The sequence below is a fragment of the Panulirus ornatus genome, chromosome 22, assembly GCF_036320965.1.
Source record: "Panulirus ornatus isolate Po-2019 chromosome 22, ASM3632096v1, whole genome shotgun sequence".
Taxonomy (NCBI): domain Eukaryota; kingdom Metazoa; phylum Arthropoda; class Malacostraca; order Decapoda; family Palinuridae; genus Panulirus; species Panulirus ornatus.
Window position 1 is genome coordinate 9,732,433 of NC_092245.1, and position 23,623 is coordinate 9,756,055.

At 40.9% G+C, this 23,623-nt stretch overlaps 1 long non-coding RNA gene across 1 annotated transcript in view; it reads left to right on the top strand.

The window, feature by feature from the left end:
- Window positions 1–1,241: 1,241 nt before the first annotated feature.
- Window positions 1,242–23,623, top strand: part of LOC139756528 (uncharacterized) — a 41,647-nt gene continuing 19,265 nt past the window's right edge. The window contains exons 1-2 of the long non-coding RNA XR_011714374.1: window positions 1,242–1,335; window positions 2,700–2,796. This is a non-coding gene — a long non-coding RNA (uncharacterized lncRNA). The remainder of the gene's footprint in view (window positions 1,336–2,699; window positions 2,797–23,623) is intronic.

The following is a 23,623-nucleotide window of genomic DNA, read 5'->3' on the forward strand; positions in this document are numbered from 1 at the left end:
CACATAATGTCCAAAGCTATTAGCACTACATGGCTAAAAAATAAAATATTTTGCTGCTGCGGGACGTACAGTTTTCATAGGTTCTGTTAGTTTCAAACACAGTGCACCAAGACTATATCAATTTACCTTAATATCAATAACCCTGTTCATTACTGCCTTATTATAATAAAATTTCAACATTCCAAATCGCGATCTGCAATTCATATTCAAAAACACCACACTGACTCAACATTCAAAGGTATTTTCAAAGTGTATCCAGTTATATTCTTCTGAGGATGATAATGGAAAATTATAATGTTTTCATTATCCTTGGAATTTATTGTGATGTATATGTTGATCTTCTTTGCATATAATTGGTGTATAAATTCTAAATACACAACTATTACTACAACTAATGCTAAAACTAAAAACTGTGGCTGCAACAATTGCATCACAGACATCACTCATAATGTACCAAATTGAACACTAATGTCATGTCTTACCTTAAAGTTCATGGCTAACTCTTGCATCAATCCCGCGCGATACTAACATACGAGTCCTGTAGAAATCAACATCCTCCGAAATCACGCTTTACAAACACCTTGTAATTTAACAAACTACGTGACAATCAAGTCAGGCAACAGAGCAGGGTCTGGCACTGCTGTTTCCACTCCACGATAAACAACGATATTTTTCCTTCCACTGCACTCGTATTTTCACTCACTTTATATTATATATAATACATCTCTCACATTACTTGCTGACTTACGGAAATTCCATCTTCAATTTGAATATAAGGCCAAGAAATAGTACAACTCAAATGAATTTCCACTGAATAAAAGGAAATTTTCTATCTGTCAACAATGATTACACTTTTGATTATTTCCCACTTCTGATATCATTTGCTCCAAGAATATTTCTTTATTATTCTCCGAAGCTTCAACTTACTTGATGAATCGTGGAAAATTGCTTGCTCGTCTCGTGTGTAGCAGAATCGTCATTTTTATTATCACTTTGACCACCCTCTTCATCCGAGGCAGCCATCTTCCTTTCTCAGGCTCACACAGCTCCGCGCATTGTGATTGGTCAGCCCAAAACATAACCTCTACTACAATATATTTGTAAAAATTGAATTACAAAGTGTTTATTCACTGAAATAAGTTATTTGTCCATAATCCTGTTCATATTCAGTGACACGACCACAAATCATAACACATTTAATTCATGAGATCATAAGATTTCCACAGAGGAGCATTGCGGGAATAGACATGATAAATGAGGAACATTATAGGAACGTGCCAACGCTGTTGTTGTTATTACCCAGCAGACGATGCCTGGCTACCTATTGCTACACATGTAAGTTCTTTACACTCACATTCTACTAAATGACCAAACGCAACATTTCTTATTTCTTCCATTGACTGTGATAGCTTGTATTTTTTTATTGCTGAACTAATTCGCCGTATGACGAGTAAATTATGCTCTGATTTTGTGAAACGATAATGGAAGGCCAGTTTTTTAAGGAAATGCGCGAATAAGTGTAAACAAGAAAATTGTAAGTCTGGTTCTTTACGTTACGATTTCTCCAGATTATTATAACGATCTTCGTAACATTATGCCACCATTTTTTTCAGTAACCCGTTTGGTGACACCTTCTGTAATATGTGTGTGTGTGTGTGTGTGTGTAGAAACGAGAAATAGAGTGTTATTAGGAACGTTTTATTGTATAGTATGATAGAAAGTAATGCAGGCTATGAAGTTCATCGAAGAATATTGAAATTTGAATGATCTTACAGCTTTCCATAGTGTAAATAAGTATCTGTAAATGTACTCGGTGTCCTTTCCTCAGTGTATTTTACATGTATATTTTACCAAAATAAACGCACACATATACATTATGCCTTTTATTTAACAAATATCTAAGTCATGATTACCAAAAGACTAGAAAATGGCCAAAGTGTGCTCTCTTTAAACATTGTTTCACTGAACAAATACCGAATGTCACCTAAACCAAACCACACAATAAATGTGAAACATAAAAGTAATGGAATAAGGGCTTTACGAATTTTCAGCACTACTACTATAAGATCACTGCCGAAATAACTTAAAAATTTGTATGGCAAACATATCAGTGGATTTGTGTTTTGATAGGTGTTGTAAACCCGATTTTGTATTTGTTACATTATTTTTCGGTGTTTAAAGAAATATGCAGACTATGATTAGGTAAAATGTGGATTAAAAGTAAATGATTCATTAGCAGCAATCAGCAGAACCCACCGAAAATCACAATTAACCTCATGTAGCATACAAGATTTACTAAATATTTGTTAGTATCATACTTAAAATATACCAGACAATGTCATCTTCCCTCTGCCACATCGGTTGGATCCAGTTGTAGAAAGTAAACACTCATAAAACATTAAATATGGTAAACAAACATTAAGCAACTAAATGCAGCCATGTTGACATGTTCTTTTTTTGAACTTACACCGAAAATATTGTAAATTTAGGTTTCCGGGGGAGATGATGTGATGTTTTCATGAGTGTTTTGAATGTAAAAACATTTCCTAACTTTACTTCATATTTTCTCAGATCATCGTATCCTACAGTCATCAATATATAATGTAGCATAAAATGTTTTGCTTTAAGTCACATGCCTTTAATGTAAAACAGTCTTTTTAAGTTTGTGTATTTCATTGATATACATTTCAAATTTATAGGTTGTTTCTGTGGTGCCCCTAAACTGGCAAATTACCAAACAAAATGCCACCTGGAGAGACATTTTGCCACCAGACTGTGAAGGACTTACTGCTGCAAGTAATACAGGCACCTCACCCTATTATGGATGGGGGTTCCATTTCTCTGAAATCTGAAACCTGTTATCTTTAGTAACACTCTTACTATAGAAAATGAATGAGGAAAGTTTGACAAGAGGGTATATGTGTCAGTGGTGGAGGGAACAAGAACCAGAAGACCAAGCTGGAGGTGGAAACGTGCTGTGAAAAAGATTTTGAGCGATCGGGGCCTGAACATACATGAGGGTGAGAGGCATGCAAGGAATAGAGTGAATTGGAATGATGTGGTATACTAGGGTTGACTTGCTGTCAATGGACTGAACCAGGGCATGTGAAATGTCTTTGGTAAACCAGTGAAGGGTCTGTGGGGCCTGGATATGGATAGGGAGCTGTGGTTTCAGTGCAATTCACATGACATCTTGAGACCGAGTGTGACTGAATGTGGGCTTTTTTTGTCTTGTTTTCCTGGTGCTACCTAGCTGAAGCAGGGGGTAGCAATGCTGTTTCTTGTGGGGTGGGGTAGCTCCAGGAATGGATTAAGGCAAGTATGAATATGTATATATGTATATGTGCATGTATGGGCATTTTTATATTCATAAATTTAGTTAATTATACTTTGTCACTGTCTCCTGCATTAGCAAGGTAGCGCAAGGAAACAGACGAAAGAATTGCCTAACCCACCCACATACACATTTACATACATGTCCACGCACGCACATATACATACCTATACATTTCAACATATACATATACACATGTACATAATTCATACTTGCTTCCTTTATTCATTTCCGTCGCCACCCCGCCACACATGAAATGACACCCTCCTCCCCCTGCATGCATGCGAGGTAGCGCTAGGAAAAGACAACAAAGGCCACATTGGTTCACACTCAGTCTCTAGCTGTCATGCAATAATGCACCAAAACCACAGCTCCCTTTCGACATCCAGGCCCCACAGAACTTTCCATGGTTTACCCCAGACACTTCACATGCCCTAGTTCAATCCATTGACAGCACATTGACCCCGGTATACCACATCATTCCAATTCACTCTATTCCTTGCATGCCTTTCACCCTCCTGTATGTTCAGGCCCCAATCACTCAAAATAGTATGTTTGAGGAAGGGAACCTGGATGTTTTTGGAGCAGCTGAGTGAGTGTGTTAGCAGCTTTGGTGCACAAGACCAGGTTATAGTGATGGGTGATTTGAATGCAAAGGTGAGTAATGTGGCAGTTGAGGATATAATTGGTGTACATGGGGTGTTCAGTGTTGTAGATAGAAATGGTGAAGAGCTGGTAGGTTTTTATGCTGAAAAAGGACTGGTGATTGAGAGTACCTGGTTTAAAAAGAGAGATATACATAAGTATACGTATGCAAGTAGGAGAAATGGCCAGTGTTATTGGATTACATGTTACCTGATAGGTGCATGAAAGATACTTTTGGATGTTAATGTGCTGAGAGGGGCAACTGGAGGGATGTCTGATCATTATCTTGTGGAGGCAAAGTTGAAGATTTGTAGAGGTTTTCAGAAAAGAGAGAATGTTGGGGTGAAGAGAATGGTGAGAGTAAGTGAGCTTGGAAAGGAGACTTGTGTGATGAAGTTCCTGGAGAAATTGAGTGCAGAATGGAAAAAGGTGAGTGCAAATGACATAAGGGAAGTGGGGGAGGAATGGGATGTATTTAGGGAAGCAATGACGACTTGCACAAAAGGTGGGAGGCGAGCATATTAGAAAGGGTAGTGAGTGGTGGGATGAAGAAATAAGAGTGTTAGTGAAAGAAGAGAGAGGCATTTGGACGATTTTTGCAGGGAAGTAGTGCGAATGACTGGGAGATGTATTACAGAAAGAGGCAGGAGGTCAAGAGAAAGGTGCAAGAGGTGAAAAGGAGGGCAAATGAGAGTTGGGGTGAGAGAGAGTCATTAAATTTTAGGGAGAATAAAAAGATGTTTTCAAAGGAGGTAAATAAAGTGCATAAGACAAGAGAACAAATGGGAACATCGGTGAAGGGGGCTAATGGGGAGGTAATAATACATAATGGTGAAGTGAGAAGGAGATGGAGTGAGTATTTTAAAGGTTTGTTGAATGTGTTTGATGATAGAGTGGCAGATATAGGGTGTTTTGGTCAAGGTGGTGTGCAAGTGAGTGGGTCAGGGAGAATGGTTTGGTAAACAAAGAAGAGGTAGTGAAAGCTTTGCGGAAGATGAAAGCCGGTAAGGCAGCGGGTTTGGATGGTATTGCAGTGGAATTTATTAAAAAAGGGGGTGACTGTGTTGTTGACTGGTTGGTAAGAATATTCATTGTGTGTATGGTTCGTGGTGAAGTGCCTGAGGACTGGCGGAATGCATGCATAGTGCCATTGTGCAAAGGCAAAGGGGATAAAGGTGAGTGTTCAAATTACAGAGGTATAAATTTGTTGAGTACTCCTGGGATATTATATGGGAGGGTATTAATTGAGAGGGTAAAGGCATGTACAGAGCAACAGATTGGGGAAGAGTAATGTGGTTTCAGAAGTGGTAAAGGATGTGTGGATCAGGTATTTGCTTTGAAGAATGTATGGAGAAATACTTAGAAAAACAGATGGATTTGTATGTAGCATTTATGAATCTGGAGAAGGCATATGATAGAGATGCTTTGTGGAAGGTTTTAAAAGAATATGGTGTGGTAGGTAAGTTGCTAAATGCAGTGAAAATTTTTTCCAAGGATGTAAGGCATATGTAAGAGTAGGAAGAGAGGAGAGTGATTGGTTCCCAGTAATTGTTGGTTTGTGGCAGGGGTGAGTGATGTCCCCATGGTTGTTTAATTTGTTTATGGATGGGGTGGTTAGGAAGGTATATGCAAGAGTTTTGATAAGAGGGGCAAGTATACAGTCTGTTGTGGATGAGAGGGCCTGGGAAGTTTCGGTTGTTTTTCGCTGATGATGCAGTGCTGGTGGTTGATTTGGATGAAAAATAGCAGAGGCTGGTGACTGAGTTTAGTAAAGTTTGTGAAAGGAGAAAGTTGAGAGCAAATGTGAATAAGAGCAAGATTATGAGGTTCAGTAGGGTTGAGGGACTAGTTAATTGGGAGGTAAGTTTGAATGGAGAAAAATTAGAAGTGAAGCGTTTCAGATATCTGAGAGTGGATATGGTTGTGGATGGAACTATGGAAGCAGAAGTGAGTCACACGGTGGGGGAGGGGGCGAAGGTTCTGGGAACATTGAAGAATGTTTGGAAGGCGAGAACGTTATCTTGGAGAGCAAAAATGGGTATGTTTGAAGGAATAATGGCTCCAACAATGTCATATTGTTGCGAGGCATGGGATATAGATAGGGTTGTACAGGGGAGGGTGGATGTGTTGGAAATGAGATGTTTGAGGACAATATGTGGTGTGAGGTGGTTTGATCATGTAAATAATGAAGGGGTAAGAGAAATGTGTGGTAATAAAAAGTGTGGGTGAGAGCGCTGAAAAAGGTGTGTTGAAATGGTGTGGACATATGAGAGAATGAGTGAGGAAAGGTTGACAAGGAGGATATATTTATCGGAGGTGTAGGGAACATTTAGAAGCGGGAAACCAAATTGGACGGGGAAGGATGGAGTGAAAAAGATTTTGAGCGACTTGGGCCTGAGCATGAAAGAGGGTGAGAGTTGTGGAAAGAATAGAGTGAATTGGAACGATATGGTATACTGGGGTTGACATGCTGTCAGTGGACTGAACCAGGGCATTTGAAACATCTGGGGTAAACTATGGAAAGGTGTGTGGGACTTGGATGTGGATAGGGAGCTGTGGTTTCAGTGCATTACACATGACAGCTTAAGACTGAGTGTGAACAAATGTGGCTTGTTTTTGTCTGTTTTCCTGACACTACCCCGCTGAAGCGGAGGATAGTGATGCTGTTTCCTGTGGGGCGGGTTAGCATCAGGAATGGATGGAGGAAAGCCTGTATGAATGTGTATATATACATATTTATATGAAGAATGTGTGGAAGGCAAGAATGTTATCTCGGAAAGCAAAAATGGGTATGCTTGAAGGAATAGTGGTTCTAAGAATTTTATATGGTTGCGAGGCATGGGCTATAGATAAGGTTGTGTGGAGCAGGGTGGATGTGTTGGAACTTGAATGTTTGAGGACAATATGTGGTGTGAGGTGGTTTGATCGAGTAAGTAATGAAAGGGTAAGAGAGATGTGTGGTAATAAAAAGAGTGTGGTTGAGAAAGCAGAAGAGGGTGTTTTGAAATGGTTTGGACACATGGAGGGAATGAGTGAGGAAAGCTTGACAAAGGGGATATATGTGTCAGAGGTGGAGGGAATGAGGAGAAATGGGAGGTGGAAGGATAGAGTGAAAAAGATTTTGAGCAATCAGGGCCTGAAAATACAGGAGGGTAAGAGGCGTGCAAGGAATAAAGTGAATTGGAACGATGTGGTATACCTGGGTTGACGTGCTGTCAATGGATTGAACCAGGGCATGTGAAGCATCTGGGGTAAACCATGGAAAGTTTTCTGGGGCCTGGATGTATAAAGGGAGCTGTGGTTTTAGTCCATTACATATGACTGTGAGAGACTGAATGTGAACTAATGTGGCCTTTGATGTCTTTTCCAAGTGCTACTTCAAGCACGCATGGGGGGGGGGGTTGTTTCATGTGTGGTGGGGTGGCAACCGGAATGGATGAAGGCAGCAAGTCTGAATATATACATGTGTATATATGTATATGTCTGTGTATGTATATGTGCGTGTGTGGGCGTTTATGTATTTTTTTTTATTATTTTGCTTTGTCGCTGTCTCCTGCGCTAGCGAGGTAGCGCAAGGAAACAGATGAAAGAATGGCCCAATCCACCCACATACACATGTATATACATACACGTCCACACACGCAAATATACATACCTATACATCTCAATGTACACATATATATACACACACAGACATATACATATATACACATGTACATAGTTCTTATTTCTGCCTTTATTTATTCCCATTGCCACCTCGCCACACATGGAATAACAACCCCCTCCCCCCCTCATGTGTACGAGGTAGCGCCAGGAAAAGACAGCAAAGGCCCCATTCATTCACACTCAGTCTCTAGCTGTCATGTAATAATGCACCGAAACCACAGCTCCCTTTCCACATCCAGGCCCCACACAACTTTCCATGGTTTACCCCAGATGCTTCACATGCCTGGTTCAATCCATTGACAGCACATCGACCCTGGTATACCACATCGTTCCAATTCACTCTGTTCCTTGCACGCCTTTCACCCTCCTGCATGTTCAGGCCCCGATCACTCAAAATCTTTTTCACTCCATCTTTCCTCCTCCAATTTGGTCTCCCACTTCTCCTCGTTCCCTCCACCTCTGACACATGTATCCTCTTGGTCAATCTTTCCTCACTCATTCTCTCCATGTGACCAAACCATTTCAAAACACCTTCTTCTGCTCTCTCAACCACACTTTTTCTATTACCACACATCTCTCTTACCCTATTATTACTTACCCGATCAAACCATCTCACACCACATATTGTCCTCAAACATCACATTTCCAGCACATCCACCCTTCTCTGCACAATTCTATCTATAGCCCATGCTTCGCAACTATACAACATTGTTGGAACCACTATTCCTTCAAACATACCCATTTTTGCTTTCCGAGATAATGTTCTCGTCTTCCACACATTCTTCAATGCTCCCAGAACTTTCGCCTCCTCCCCCACCCTATGATTCACTTCTGCTTCCATGGTTTCATCCGCCACCAAATCCACTCCCAGATATCTAAAACACTTTACTTCCTTCAGTTTTTCTCCATTCAAACTTACCTCCCAATTGACTTGACCCTCAACCCTACTGTACTTAATAACCTTGCTCTTATTCACATTTACTCTCAACTTTCTTCTTTCACACACTACCAAACTCAGTCACCAGCTTCTGCAGTTTCTCACATGAATCAGCCACCAGCGCTGTATCATCAGCGAACAACAACTGACTCACTTCCCAAGCTCTCTCATCCACAGCAGACTGCATACTTGCCCCTCTTTCCAAAACTCTTGCATTCACCTCCCTAACAACCCCATCCATAAACAAATTAAATAACCATGGAGACATCACACACCCCTGCCGCAAACCTACATTCACTGAGAACCAATCACTTTCCTCTCTTCCTACATGTACACATGCCTTACATCCTCAATAAAAACTTTTCACTGCTTCTAACAACTTGCCTCCCACACCATATCCTCTACCACTTCTGAAACCACACTGTTCTTCCCCAATCTGATGCTCTGTACATGCCTTCACCCTCTCAATCAATACCGTCCCATACAATTTACCAGGAATACTCTACAAACTTATACCTCTGTAATTTGAGCACTCACTCTTATCCCCTTTGCCTTTGTACAATGGCACTATGCAAGCATTCTGCCAATCCTCAGGCACCTCGCCATGAATCATACATACATTAAATAACCTTACCAACCAGTCAGCAATACAGTCACCCCCTTTTTTAATAAATTCCACTGCAATACCATCCAAACCTGCTGCCTTGCCGGCTTTCATCTTCCACAACGCTTTTACTACCTCTTCTCTGTTTACCAAATCATTTTCCCTAACCCTCTCACTTTGCACACCACCTCGACCAAAACACCCTATATCTGCCACTCTGTCATCAAACACATTCAACAGACCTTCAAAATACTCACTCCATCTCCTTCTCACATCACCACTACTTGTTATCACCTCCCCACCTCACTGAAGTTCCCATTTGCTCCCTTGTCTTACGCACTTTATTTACCTCCTTCCAAAACATCTTTTTATTCTCCCTAAAATTTAATGATACTCTCTCACCCCAACTCTCATTTGCCCTCTTTTTCACCTCTTGCACCTTTCTCTTGACCTCCTGTCTCTTTCTTTTATACATCTCCCACTCATTTGCATTTTTTCCCTGCAAAAATCGTCCAAATGCCTCTCTCTCTTCTCTTTCACTAATAATCTTACTTCTTCATCCCACCACTCACTACCCTTTCTAATCAACCCACCTCTCACACTTCTCATGCCACAAGCATCTTTTGCGCAAGTCATCACTGCTTCCCTAAATACATCCCATTCCTCCCCCACTCCCCTTACGTCCTTTGTTCTCACCTTTTTCCATTCTGTACTCAGTCTCTCCTGGTACTTCCTCACACAAGTCTCCTTCCCAAGCTTATTTACTCTCACCACTCTCTTCATCCCAACATTCTCTCTTCTTTTCTGAAAACCCCTACAAATCTTCACCTACGCCTCCACAAGATAATGATCAGACATCCCTCCAGTTGCACCTCTCAGCACATTAACATCCAAAAGTCTCTCTTTCAAGCGTCTATCAATTAACACGTAATCCAATAACGCTTTATGGCCATCTCTCCTACTTACATACGTATACTTATGTATATCTCGCTTTTTAAACCAGGTATTCCCAATCACAGTCCTTTTTCAGCACATAAATCTACAAGCTCTTCACCATTTCCATTTACAACACTGAACACCCCATGTATACCAATTATTCCCTCAACTGCCACATTACTCACCTTTGCATTCAAATCACCCATCACTATAACCCGGTCTTGTGCATCAAAACCACTAACACACTCATTCAGCTGCTTCCAAAACACTTGCCTCTCATGATCTTTCTTCTCATGCCCAGGTGCATATGCACCAATAATCACCCATCTCTCTCCATCAACTTTCAGTTTTACCCATATCAATCTAGAATTTACTTTCTTACACTCTATCACATACTCCCACAACTCCTGTTTCAGGAGTAGTGCTACTCCTTCCCTTGCTCTTGTCCACTCACTAACCCCTGACTTTACTCCCAAGACTTTCCCAAACCACTCTTCCCCTTTACCCTTGAGCTTCGTTTCACTCAGAGCCAAAACATCCAGTTTCCTTTCCTCAAACATACTACCTATCTCTCCTTTTTTCTCATCTTGGTTACATCCACACACATTTAGACACCCCAATCTGAGCCTTCGAGGAGGATGAGCACTCCCCAATTGACTCCTTCTTCTGTTTCCCCTTTTAGAAAGTTAAAAGACAAGGAGGGGAGGGTTTTTGGCCCCCCACTCCCATCCCCTTTAGTCGCCTTCTACGACACGTGAGGGGATGCGTGGGAAGTATTCTTTCTCCCCTATCCCCTATGTATATGCATATGTATATGGGTGGCTTGGGCCATTCTTTCGTCTTGTTTCCTTGCACTATCTTGCTAATGCAGGAGACAGCGATTAAGTATGATAATAATAAAAAAAATAAGATATGTATTTGTGTGTGTGTGAGGGTAGCGATGCTGTTTCCTGTGAGACAGTAGCGCCAGGAATGGACAAGGGCAAGCATGCATGAATATGTACATTTGTATATAGGTATATGTCTGTGTATGTGAAACGTCTGGGGTATATATGTGTGTATATGAGTGGATGAACCATTGATCCATTCCTGGCACTACCCCATCCCACAGGAGCCAGCATCGCTACCCCCTGCTTCGACGAGGTAGCACCAGGAAAACACAGAAAAGGCCACATTCATTCACACTCAGTTTCTAGCTGTCATGAGTAATGCACCAAAACTGCAGCTCCCTATCTACAGCCAGGCCCCACAGACCTTTCCATGGTTTACCCCAGACGTTTTACAGGCCCTGCTTCAGTCCACTGATGGCATGTTGACCCCAGTATACCACATTGTACCAATTCACCCTATTCCTTGCATGCCTTTCACCCTCCTGTATGCTCAGGCCCTTATTGCTCAAAATCTTTTTCATTCCCTCCTTTCACCTTCAATTTGGTCTCCTGCTTTTCCTTATTCCCTTCACCTCTGTCACATGTATCCTCTTTGTCAATGTTTCCTCACTCATTCTCTCCATGTGTCCAAACCATTTCTATCTCCTAGCCTCATATATGGCCTATTGTACATGTGTATCTCACTAGAAGTTCATTTCAAAATTATTACATTTGATTCGTAACTTAAATTATAGTACCTGGGATTTTGCAATTAACTACTATAGTATAGGTATACAAATCAAAGGTCATATGACATTTGCTTTTTTTTTTTTATTTACATGAATGATAACTCTGAGCAACTTTTGGCTTTATTTATAGGCTATACACAAACTTCTAATTCTTCTTATGGAATGTTACATACTGCTTTGCATATAAACTATCTAGAGTCCTGCCAGTCTGCCTTACATGAGCATAGTTATATATCATGCTCAAGCTTAGTTGACTGTCCCTCTTTTGATACCCTGAGATGGAGAGGGTTAGGCTCTCATATGCCATTAATGGTGATTAATATGGATGATGTGAATTTTTTGTGAAAACTATATGTAGACATTTAAAGACCACATTATCCTTATGTTTTCACTGAACATAATAAAACTCAAAGCTAATAGAAGATATATCTAATGTATAATATACAAATGTGTACTAACAAACAACAGTACATTACTTATCATTGTGCTTTAGGTATCACAGAAACTATCCAATGCTTGTTCAAAGGATGACTTATTGATTATTCTAATAAGACTTTACTTTCTAGATTTTATCAGAGGAAATTATAGGCACTCATTATAAAGAAATCATATGAACTCTTAAAAGTAATTGAAGATACTGCATTTATTAAAATATGTGCTTGCACTTCATATAAGTTTACATAATATATATACAAAACAAATTTGCTCCAGAAATATAAATATGGTGTACTTATCATCTACAATGAATATAAGCATTTATTTTTATAACTATCAGATGGTCTGGTTCACCTTAAGGCTTTTCTAAAAATGCAAATAAAGACAGTATTTATATATGACATTTAATATATGACTGAGGTCTCCTACAATATTTATAGAACCCATAGAAGAAACAGGTTATAGCTAGTACTCAAGAAGTTTCAGATTTTTTGGCCTCTTGTTGCTTATATTCCTTTATCTTAAGGGTATCCCTTACAGTATTTCAGGATCTTTTCCTATACAACACCACATCAGTAATTACATACACTGACTAGACATACTACCAGAGACCATGTATGTCATTATAAAGGACATGAAAGTTTTTCCAGTACATAACATGATGGAATGAAAAGATCCTTACTTAAGTAAAAACAGAACTTGTTTTTCACCATATACAAGTCTCAAATACACACCTTAGTAATTAAAGAGCTAATGCAAAAAATAAAAAAATTGCTAATTTAATACATATCATTGATTTTCATCAAAAGTTTAGCACAAAACAGATCTGATAACACTGCATTGTTACTTCTTGAGGGGAAAACGATTTTCCACATATTCAAAGACCCAGCATGTTTTATCCTACTAAACAGACTTAACTTTTCATATTCCATTTTTTCCACATTTCAGTAACATTATTTTTATTAGCAGCATTCTCCTGTGTATTTAAATACCTATTTGTACTGTATGGGGAGGGAGTTCTATACTCATGGGGCCCCAATCTCTTAAACTTTCTTTAATATCATACAACTTTTTAAACTTAAACTGCATTCACAATTTCTTCATTCAGGTTATTCCATTCATCCATAATACTTATACTATAAAAGTAACCCTACATCTTTTCTATTAAGTTTGCTACTTCATTTCCTAATGTGGCCTCAGGTTGTTCTATTTTCCATCTTTCAAAGAAATGTTCACTTCAGCAAATAGGTTAAAAAACAAAAAAATGTGACCAACCAACCCTTACCCCTCTGTCTCCAATGGTGGGCAAATCTAAAGCCTCTCAGTCTTTCCCTATACTTCATCTCTTAATTTTGGTACCATCTTCATTACCCTCCTCTAGACTTTTTGTATTTCTTTTAAGTGCAAGGGCCAAAGTTGAGAGATATATTCTAGTTTTGGCCTAATGTATGATATAAATTGCATGCTGAATATTTCCATTTCCATTCTTGAATAATATTCTAATATATGCTAGCAGACAGATGGGGCCCCATCTCTTGAACAAAATCTATTACACAACTTTTAAAATTTCTTCATGCTCTCTGCATTTACCATGTCTTCATTCTTCCATTCAACCACCACTCTTTTTTTTTTTTTGTAATTTTCCAAAAGAGGGAGCAGAGAGGGGGGCCAGGTGAGGATGTTCCCTCAAAGGCCCAGTTCTCTGTTCTTAACGCTACCTCGCTAACGCGGGAAATGGCGAATAGTTTGAAAGAAAAGAAAGAATATATATATATATATATATATATATATATATATATATATATATATATATATATATATATATTTTTTTTTTATACTTTGTCGCTGTCTCCCGCGTTTGCGAGGTAGCTCAAGGAAACAGACGAAAGAAATGGACCAACCCCCCCCCATACACATGTATATACATACGTCCACACACGCAAATATACATACCTACACAGCTTTCCATGGTTTACCCCAGACGCTTCACATGCCTTGATTCAATCCACTGACAGCACGTCAACCCCGGTATACCACATCGCTCCAATTCTCTCTATTCCTTGCCCTCCTTTCACCCTTCTGCATGTTCAGGCCCCGATCACACAAAATCTTTTACACTCCATCTTTCCAAAATATATATATATATATATATATATATATATATATATATATATATATATATATATATATATATATATATATATTATATATATATATATATATATATATGGTTGCGAGGCGTGGGCTATGGATAGAGTTGTGCGCAGGAGGATGGAGGTGCTGGAAATGAGATGTTTGAGGACAATGTGTGGTGTGAGGTGGTTTGATCGAGTGAGTAACGTAAGGGTAAGAGAGATGTGTGGAAATAAAAAGAGCGTGGTTGAGAGAGCAGAAGAGGGTGTTTTGAAGTGGTTTGGGCACATGGAGAGAATGAGTGAGGAAAGATTGACCAAGAGGATATATGTGTCGGAGGTGGAGGGAACGAGGAGAAGAGGGAGACCAAATTGGAGGTGGAAAGATGGAGTGAAAAAGATTTTGTTTGATCGGGGCCTGAACATGCAGGAGGGTGAAAGGAGGGCAAGGAATAGAGTGAATTGGAGCGATGTGGTATACCGGGGTTGACGTGCTGTCAGTGGATTGAATCAAGGCATGTGAAGCGTCTGGGGTAAACCATGGAAAGCTGTGTAGGTATGTATATTTGCGTGTGTGGACGTATGTATATACATGTGTATGGGGCGGGGTTGGGCCATTTCTTTCGTCTGTTTCCTTGCGCTACCTCGCAAACGCGGGAGACAGCGACAAAGTATAATAAAAAAAATATAAAAAAATATATATATATATATATTTTTATTATTATTATTATTTTGCTTTGTCGCTGTCTCCTGCGTTAGCAAGGTAGCGCAAGGAAACAGACGAAAGAATGGCCCAACCCACCCACATACACATGTATGTACATACACGTCCACACACGCAAATATACATACCTATACATCTCAATGTACACATATATATACACACACAGACATATAAATACATACACATGTACATAATTCATACTGTCTGCCTTTATTTATTCCCATTGCCACCTCGCCACACATGGAATAACAACCCCCTCCCCCTCATGTGTGCGAGGTAGCGCTAGGAAAAGACAACAAAGCCCCATTCGTTCACACTCAGTCTCTAGCTGTCATGTAATAATGCACCGAAACCACAGCTCCCTTTCCATGGTCTACCCCAGACGCTTCACATGCCCTGGTTCAGTCCATTGACAGCACGTCGACCCCGGTATACCACATCGATCCAATTCACTCTATTCCTTGCACGCCTTTCACCCTCCTGCATGTTCAGGCCCCGATCACTCAAAATCTTTTTCACTCCATCTTTCCACCTCCAATTTGGTCTCCCACTTCTCCTCGTTCCCTCCACCTCTGACACATATATCCTCTTGGTCAATCTTTCCTCACTCATCCTCTCCATGTGACCAAACCATTTCAAAACACCCTCTTCTGCTCTCTCAACCACACTCTTTTTATTTCCACACATCTCTCTTACCCTTACATTACTTACTCGATCAAACCACCTCATATATATATATATATATATATATATATATATATATATATATATATATATATATACATACAGGGTGTTAAAAAACGATAGGTACAAAATTTGACAGTAGACAGGGACACCCAAAGCAAACACTTTTTCAAGAATACCAAATATTGCAAAACTAGTTAGTTTTCGAGATACCGAGCTTTAAAGTTTTAACTTTGGTATGTCTGAATTGTAAACTTTAAATGTAATATTAGTTTACAATCTGGCAACACTCAGTTGATTAAGGTGTGGCAACACTCGGTGTTTACGAATTAGTTCACCGTTGCATGTCGTGGTGACAACGTGGCATATTTGTCTAATCAAGAAATCATTGCAGAAGATCCAAGAATGTTGTCTCGTGTCCAGCAGTCCTTTCAGAGGAGGTGTCAGGTCTGCATTGAAGCAGAAGGCAGACACTTCGAACAGCTATTGTAGATTGTGATCGATAATACATCTGTTTACACAATATTTGTTTCATTTTTCACTATATCATCTGTTAGAAACGAAAATGCCTGTGAATAGGTGTCAAGTTAAAACTTTAAAGCTCAGTATCTTGAAAACTAACTAGTTTTGCAATTTTTGGTATTCTTGAAAAAGTGTTTGCTTTGAGTGTCCCTGTCTACTGTCAAATTTTGTACCTATCGTTTTTTTTAACACCCTGTATATATATATATTTATATATTCATTTATTTTATCCCTGGGGATAGGGGATTAAGAATACTTCCCACATATTCCCTGCGTGTTGTAGAAGGCGACTAAAAGGGGAGGGAGCGGGGGGCTGGAAATCCTCCCCTCTCGTTTTTTTTTTTTTTTTTTAATTTTCCAAAAGAAGGAACAGAGGGGGCCAGGTGAGGATATTCCAAAAAAGGCCCAGTCCTCTGTTCTTAACGCTACCTCGCTAACGCAGGAAATGGCGAATAGTTTAAAAGAAAAGAAAAATATTTATTTATTTTGCTTTGTTGCTGTCTCCCGCGTTTGTGAGGTAGGGCAAGGAAACAGACGAAAGAAATGGCCCAACCCACCCCCATACACATGTATATACATACACGTCCACACACGCAAATATACATACCCATACATCTCAATGTACACATATATATACACACACGGACACATACATGCACATGCACACTTCACACTGTCTGCCTTTATTCATTCCCATCGCCACCTCGCAACACATAGAATAACATCCCCCTCCCCCCTCATGTGTGCGAGGTAGCGTTAGGAAAAGACAACAAAGGCCCCATTTGTTCACACTCAGTCTCTAGCTGTCATGCAATAATGCCCGAAACCACAGTTCCCTCTCCACATCCAGGCCCCACAGAACTTTCCATGGTTTACCCCAGACGCTTCACATTCCCTGATTCAATCCATTGACAGCACGTCGACCCCGGTATACCACATCGATCCAATTCACCCTATTCCTTGCCCGCCTTTCACCCTCCTGTATGTTCAGGCCCCAATCACTCAAAATCTTTTTCTCACCATCTTTCCAACTCCAATTTGGTCTCCCACTTCTCCTCGTTCCCTCCACCTCCAACACATATATCCTCTTGGTCAATCTTTCCTCACTCATTCTCTCCATGTGCCCAAACCATTTCAAAACATCCTCTTCTGCTCTCTCAACCACGCTCTTTTTATTTCCACACATCTCTCTTACCCTTACGTTACTTACTCGATCAAACCACCTCACACCACACATTGTCCTCAAACATCTCATTTCCAGCACATCCATCCTCCTGCGCACTACTCTATCCATAGCCCACGCCTCGCAACCATACAATATTGTTGGAAACACTATTCCTTCAAACATACCCATTTTTGCTTTCCGTGTAGGAAGAGAGGAAAGTGATTGGTTCTCAGTGAATGTAGGTTTGCAGCAGGGGTGTGTGATGTCTCCATGGTTGTTTAATTTGTTTATGGATGGGGTTGTTAGGGAAGTGAATGCAAGAGTTTTGGAAAGAGGGGCAAGTATGAAGTCTGTTGGGGATGAGAGAGCTTGCGAAGTGAGTCAGTTGTTGTTCGCTGATGATACAGCGCTGGTGACTGATTCATGTGAGAAACTGCAGAAGCTGGTGACTGAGTTTGGTAAAGTGTGTGAAAGAAGAAAGTTAAGAGTAAATGTGAATAAGAGCAAGGTAATTAGGTACAGTAGGGTTGAGGGTAAAGTCAATTGGGAGGTAAGTTTGAATGGAGAAAAACTGGAGGAAGTAAAGTGTTTTAGATATCCTGGAGTGGATCTGGCAGCGGATGGAACCATGGAAGCGGAAGTGGATCATAGGGTGGGGGAGGGGGCGAAAATCCTGGGAGCCTTGAAGAATGTGTGGAAGTCGAGAACATTATCTCGGAAAGCAAAAATGGGTATGTTTGAAGGAATAGTGGTTCCAACAATGTTGTATGGTTGCGAGGCGTGGGCTATGGATAGAGTTGTGTGCAGGAGGATGGATGTGCTGGAAATGAGATGTTTGAGGACAATGTGTGGTGTGAGGTGGTTTGATCGAGTAAGTAACGTAAGGGTAAGAGAGATGTGTGGAAATAAAAAGAGCGTGGTTGAGAGAGCAGAAGAGGGTGTTTTGAAATGGTTTGGGCACATGGAGAGAATGAGTGAGGAAAGATTGACCAAGAGGATATATGTGTCGGAGGTGGAGGGAACAAGGAGAAGTGGGAGACCAAATTGGAGGTGGAAAGATGGAGTGAAAAAGATTTTGTGTGATCGGGGCCTGAACATGCAGGAGGGTGAAAGGAGGGCAAGGAATAGAGTGAATTGGATCGATGTGGTATACTGGGGTTGACGTGCTGTCAGTGGATTGAATCAGGGCATGTGAAGCGTCTGGGGTAAACCATGGAAAGCTGTGTAGGTATGTATATTTGCATGTGTGGACGTATGTATATACATGTCTATGGGGGTGGGTTGGGCCATTTCTTTTGTCTGTTTCCTTGCGCTACCTCGCAATCGCGGGAGACAGGGACTAAGCAAAAAAAATATATATATATATATATATATATATATATAGGGGTGTGTGATGTCTCCATGGTTGTTTAATATGTTTATGATTGGGTTGTTAGTGAGGTGAATGCAAGGGTTTTGGAAAGAGGGGCAAGTATGCAGTCTGTTGGGGATGAGAGAGCTTGGGAAGTGAGTCAGTTGTTGTTCGCTGATGATACAGCACTGGTGGCTGATTCATGTGAGAAACTGCAGAAGCTGGTGACTGAGTTTGGTAAAGTGTGTGAAAGAAGAAAGTTAAGAGTAAATGTGAATAAGAGCAAGGTTATTAGGTACAGTAGGGTTGAGGGTCAAGTCAGTTGGGAGGTAAGTTTGAATGGAGAAAAACTGGAGGAAGTAAAGTGTTTTAGATATCTGGGAGTGGATCTGGCAGCGGATGGAACCATGGATGCAGAAGTGAATCATAGGGTGGGGGAGGGGGCGAAAATCCTGGGAGCCTTGAAGAATGTTTGGAAGTTGAGAACATTATCTCGGAAAGCAAAAATGGGTATGTTTGAAGGAATAGTGGTTCCAACAATGTTGTATGGTTGCGAGGCGTGGGCTATGGATAGAGTTGTGCGCAGGAGGGTGGATGTGCTCGAAATGAGATGTTTGAGGACAATATGTGGTGTGAGGTGGTTTGATTGCGTAAGTAATGTAAGGGTAAGAGAGATGTGTGGAAATAAAAAGAACGTGGTTGAGAGAGCAGAAGAGGGTGTTTTGAAATGGTTTGGGCACATGGAGAGAATGAGTGAGGAAAGATTGACCAAGAGGATATATGTGTTGGAGGTGGAGGGAACAAGAAGTGGGAGACCAAATTGGAGGTGGAAAGATGGAGTGAAAAAGATTTTAGAGTGATCGGGGCCTGAACATGCAGGAGGGTGAAAGGCGGGCAAGGAATAGAGTGAATTGGATCGATGTGGTATACCGGGGTCGACATGCTGTCAATGGATTGAATCAGGGCATGTAAAGCATCTGGGGTAAACCATGGAAAGTTCTGTGGGGCCTGGATGTGGAAAGGGAGCTGTGGTTTCGGGCATTATTATATAACAGCTAGAGACTGAGTGTGAACGAATGGGGCCTTTGTTGTCTTTTCCTAACGCTACCTCGCACACATGAGGGGGGAGGGGGATGTTATTCCACGTGTAGCGAGGTGGCGATGGGAATAAATAAAGGCAGATTATGAATTATGTACATGTGTATATATGTATATGTCTGTGTGTGTATATATATGTGTACATTGAGATGTGTAGGTATGTATTTTGAGTGTGTGGACGTGTATGTATATGCATGTGTATGGGGGTGGGTTGGGCCATTTCTTTCGTCTGTTTCCTTGCGCTACCTCGCAAACGCGGGAGACAGCGACAAAGCAAAATAAATATACATATATATATATATATATATATATATATATATATATATATATATATATATATATATCCCTGGGGATAGGGGAGAGAGAATACTTCCCACGTATTCCCTGCGTGTCGTAGAAGGCGACTAAAAGGGAAGGGAGCGGGGGGCTGGAAATCCTCCCCTCTTTTTTTTTTATTTTAATTTTCCAAAAGAAGGAACAGAGAAGGGGGCCAGGTGAGGGTATTCCCTCAAAGGCCCAGTCCTCTGTTCTTAACGCTACCTCGCTATTGCGGGAAATGGCGAATAGTATAAAAAAAAAAAAAAAAAATATATATATATATATATATATATATATATAAATAATAGATAATATATATATATATATTATCCCCGGGGTTAGGGAAGAAAGAATGTTTCCCACGTATTCCCTGCGTGTCGTAGAAGGCGACTAAAAGGGGAGGGAGCGGGGGGGGCTGGAAATCCTCTCCTCTCGTTTTTTTTAATTTTCCAAAAGAAGGAACAGAGAACGAGGCCAGGTGAGGATATTCCCTCAGAGGCCCAGTCCTCTGTTCTTAATGCTACCTTGCTAATGCGGGAAATGGCGAATAGTCTGAAAAAAGAAAAATTATATTTTTTTATATATTATTATACTTTGTCGCTGTCTCCCGCATTTGCAAGGTAGCGCAAGGAAACAGACAAAAGAAATGGCCCAACCCCCCCCCCCCCTCATACACATGTATATACATACGTCCACACACGCAAATATACATACCTACACAGCTTTCCATGGTTTACCCCAGACGCTTCACATGCCTTGATTCAATCCACTGACAGCACGTCAACCCCGGTATACCACATCGCTCCAATTCACTCTATTCCTTGCCCTCCTTTCACCCTCCTGCATGTTCAGGCCCCGATCACACAAAATCTTTTTCACTCCATCTTTCCACCTCCAATTTGGTCTCCCTCTTCTCCTCGTTCCCTCCACCTCCGACACATATATCCTCTTGGTCAATCTTTCCTCACTCATTCTCTCCATGTGCCCAAACCACTTAAAAACACCCTCTTCTGCTCTCTCAACCACGCTCTTTTTATTTCCACACATCTCTCTTACCCTTACGTTACTTACTCGATCAAACCACCTCACACCACACATTGTCCTCAAACATCTCATTTCCAGCACATCCATCCTCCTGCGCACAACTCTATCCATAGCCCACGCCTCACAACCATACAACATTGTTGGAACCACTATTCCTTCAAACATACCCATTTTTGCTTTCCGAGATAATGTTCTCGACTTCCACACATTCTTCAAGGCTCCCAGAATTTTCGCCCCCTCCCCCACCCTATGATCCACTTCCGCTTCCATGGTTCCATCTGCTGCCAGATCCACTCCCAGATATCTAAAACACTTCACTTCCTCCAGTTTTTCTCCATTCAAACTCACCTCCCAATTGACTTGACCCTCAACCCTACTGTACCTAATAACCTTGCTCTTATTCACATTTACTCTTAACTTTCTTCTTCCACACACTTTACCAAACTCAGTCACCAGCTTCTGCAGTTTCTCACATGAATCAGCCACCAGCGCTGTATCATCAGCGAACAACAACTGACTCACTTCCCAAGCTCTCTCATCCCCAACAGACTTCATACTTGCCCCTCTTTCCAAAACTCTTGCATTTACCTCCCTAACAACCCCATCCATAAACAAATTAAACAACCATGGAGACATCACACACCCCTGCCGCAAACCTACATTCACTGAGAACCAATCACTTTCCTCTTTTCCTACACGTACACAAGCCTTACATCCTCGATAAAAACTTTTCACTGCTTCTAACAACTTTCCTCCCACACCATATATTCTTAATACCTTCCACAGAGCATCTCTATCAACTCTATCATATGCCTTCTCCAGATCCATAAATGCTACATACAAATCCATTTGCTTTTCTAAGTATTTCTCACATACATTCTTCAAAGCAAACACCTGATCCACACATCCTCTACCACTTCTGAAACCACACTGCTCTTCCCCGATCTGATGCTCTGTACATGCCTTCACCCTCTCAATCAATACCCTCCCATATAATTTACCAGGAATACTCAACAAACTTATACCTCTGTAATTTGAGCACTCACTCTTATCCCCTTTGCCTTTGTACAATGGCACTATGCACGCATTCCGCCAATCCTCAGGCACCTCACCATGAGTCATACATACATTAAATAACCTTACCAACCAGTCCACAATACAGTCACCCCCTTTTTTAATAAATTCCACTGCAATACCATCCAAACCTGCTGCCTTGCCGGCTTTCATCTTCCGCAAAGCTTTCACTACCTCTTCTCTGTTTACCAAATAATTTTCCCTAACCCTCTCACTTTGCACACCACCTCGACCAAAACACCCTATATCTGCCACTCTATCTATCATCAAACACATTCAACAAACCTTCAAAATACTCACTCCATCTCCTTCTCACATCACCACTACTTGTTATCACCTCCCCATTTGCGCCCTTCAATGAAGTTCCCATTTGCTCCCTTGTCTTACGCACTTTATTTACCTCCTTCCAGAACATCTTTTTATTCTCTCTAAAATGTAATGATACTCTCTCACCCCAACTCTCATTTGCCCTTTTTTTCACCTCTTGCACCTTTCTCTTGACCTCCTGTCTCTTTCTTTTATACATCTCCCACTCAATTGCATTTTTTCCCTGCAAAAATCGTCCAAATGCCTCTCTCTTCTCTTTCACTAATACTCTTACTTCTTCATCCCACCACTCACTACCCTTTCTAATCAACCCACCTCCCACTCTTCTCATGCCACAAGCATCTTTTGCGCAATCCACCACTGATTCCCTAAATACATCCCATTCCTCCCCCACTCCCCTTACTTCCATTGTTCTCACCTTTTTCCATTCTGTACTCAGTCTCTCCTGGTACTTCCTCACACAGGTCTCCTTCCCAAGCTCACTTACTCTCACCACCCTCTTCACCCCAACATTCACTCTTCTTTTCTGAAAACCCATACAAATCTTCACCTTAGCCTCCACAAGATAATGATCAGACATCCCTCCAGTTGCACCTCTCAGCACATTAACATCCAAAAGTCTCTCTTTCGCGCGCCTGTCAATTAACACGTAATCCAATAACGCTCTCTGGCCATCTCTCCTACTTACATAAGTATACTTATGTATATCTCGCTTTTTAAACCAGGTATTCCCAATCATCAGTCCTTTTTCAGCACATAAATCTACAAGCTCTTCACCATTTCCATTTACAACACTGAACACCCCATGTATACCAATTATTCCCTCAACTGCCACATTACTCACCTTTGCATTCAAATCACCCATCACTATAACCCGGTCTCGTGCATCAAAACCACTAACACACTCATTCAGCTGCTCCCAAAACACTTGCCTCTCATGATCTTTCTTCTCATGCCCAGGTGCATATGCACCAGTAATCACCCACCTCTCTCCATCAACTTTCAGTTT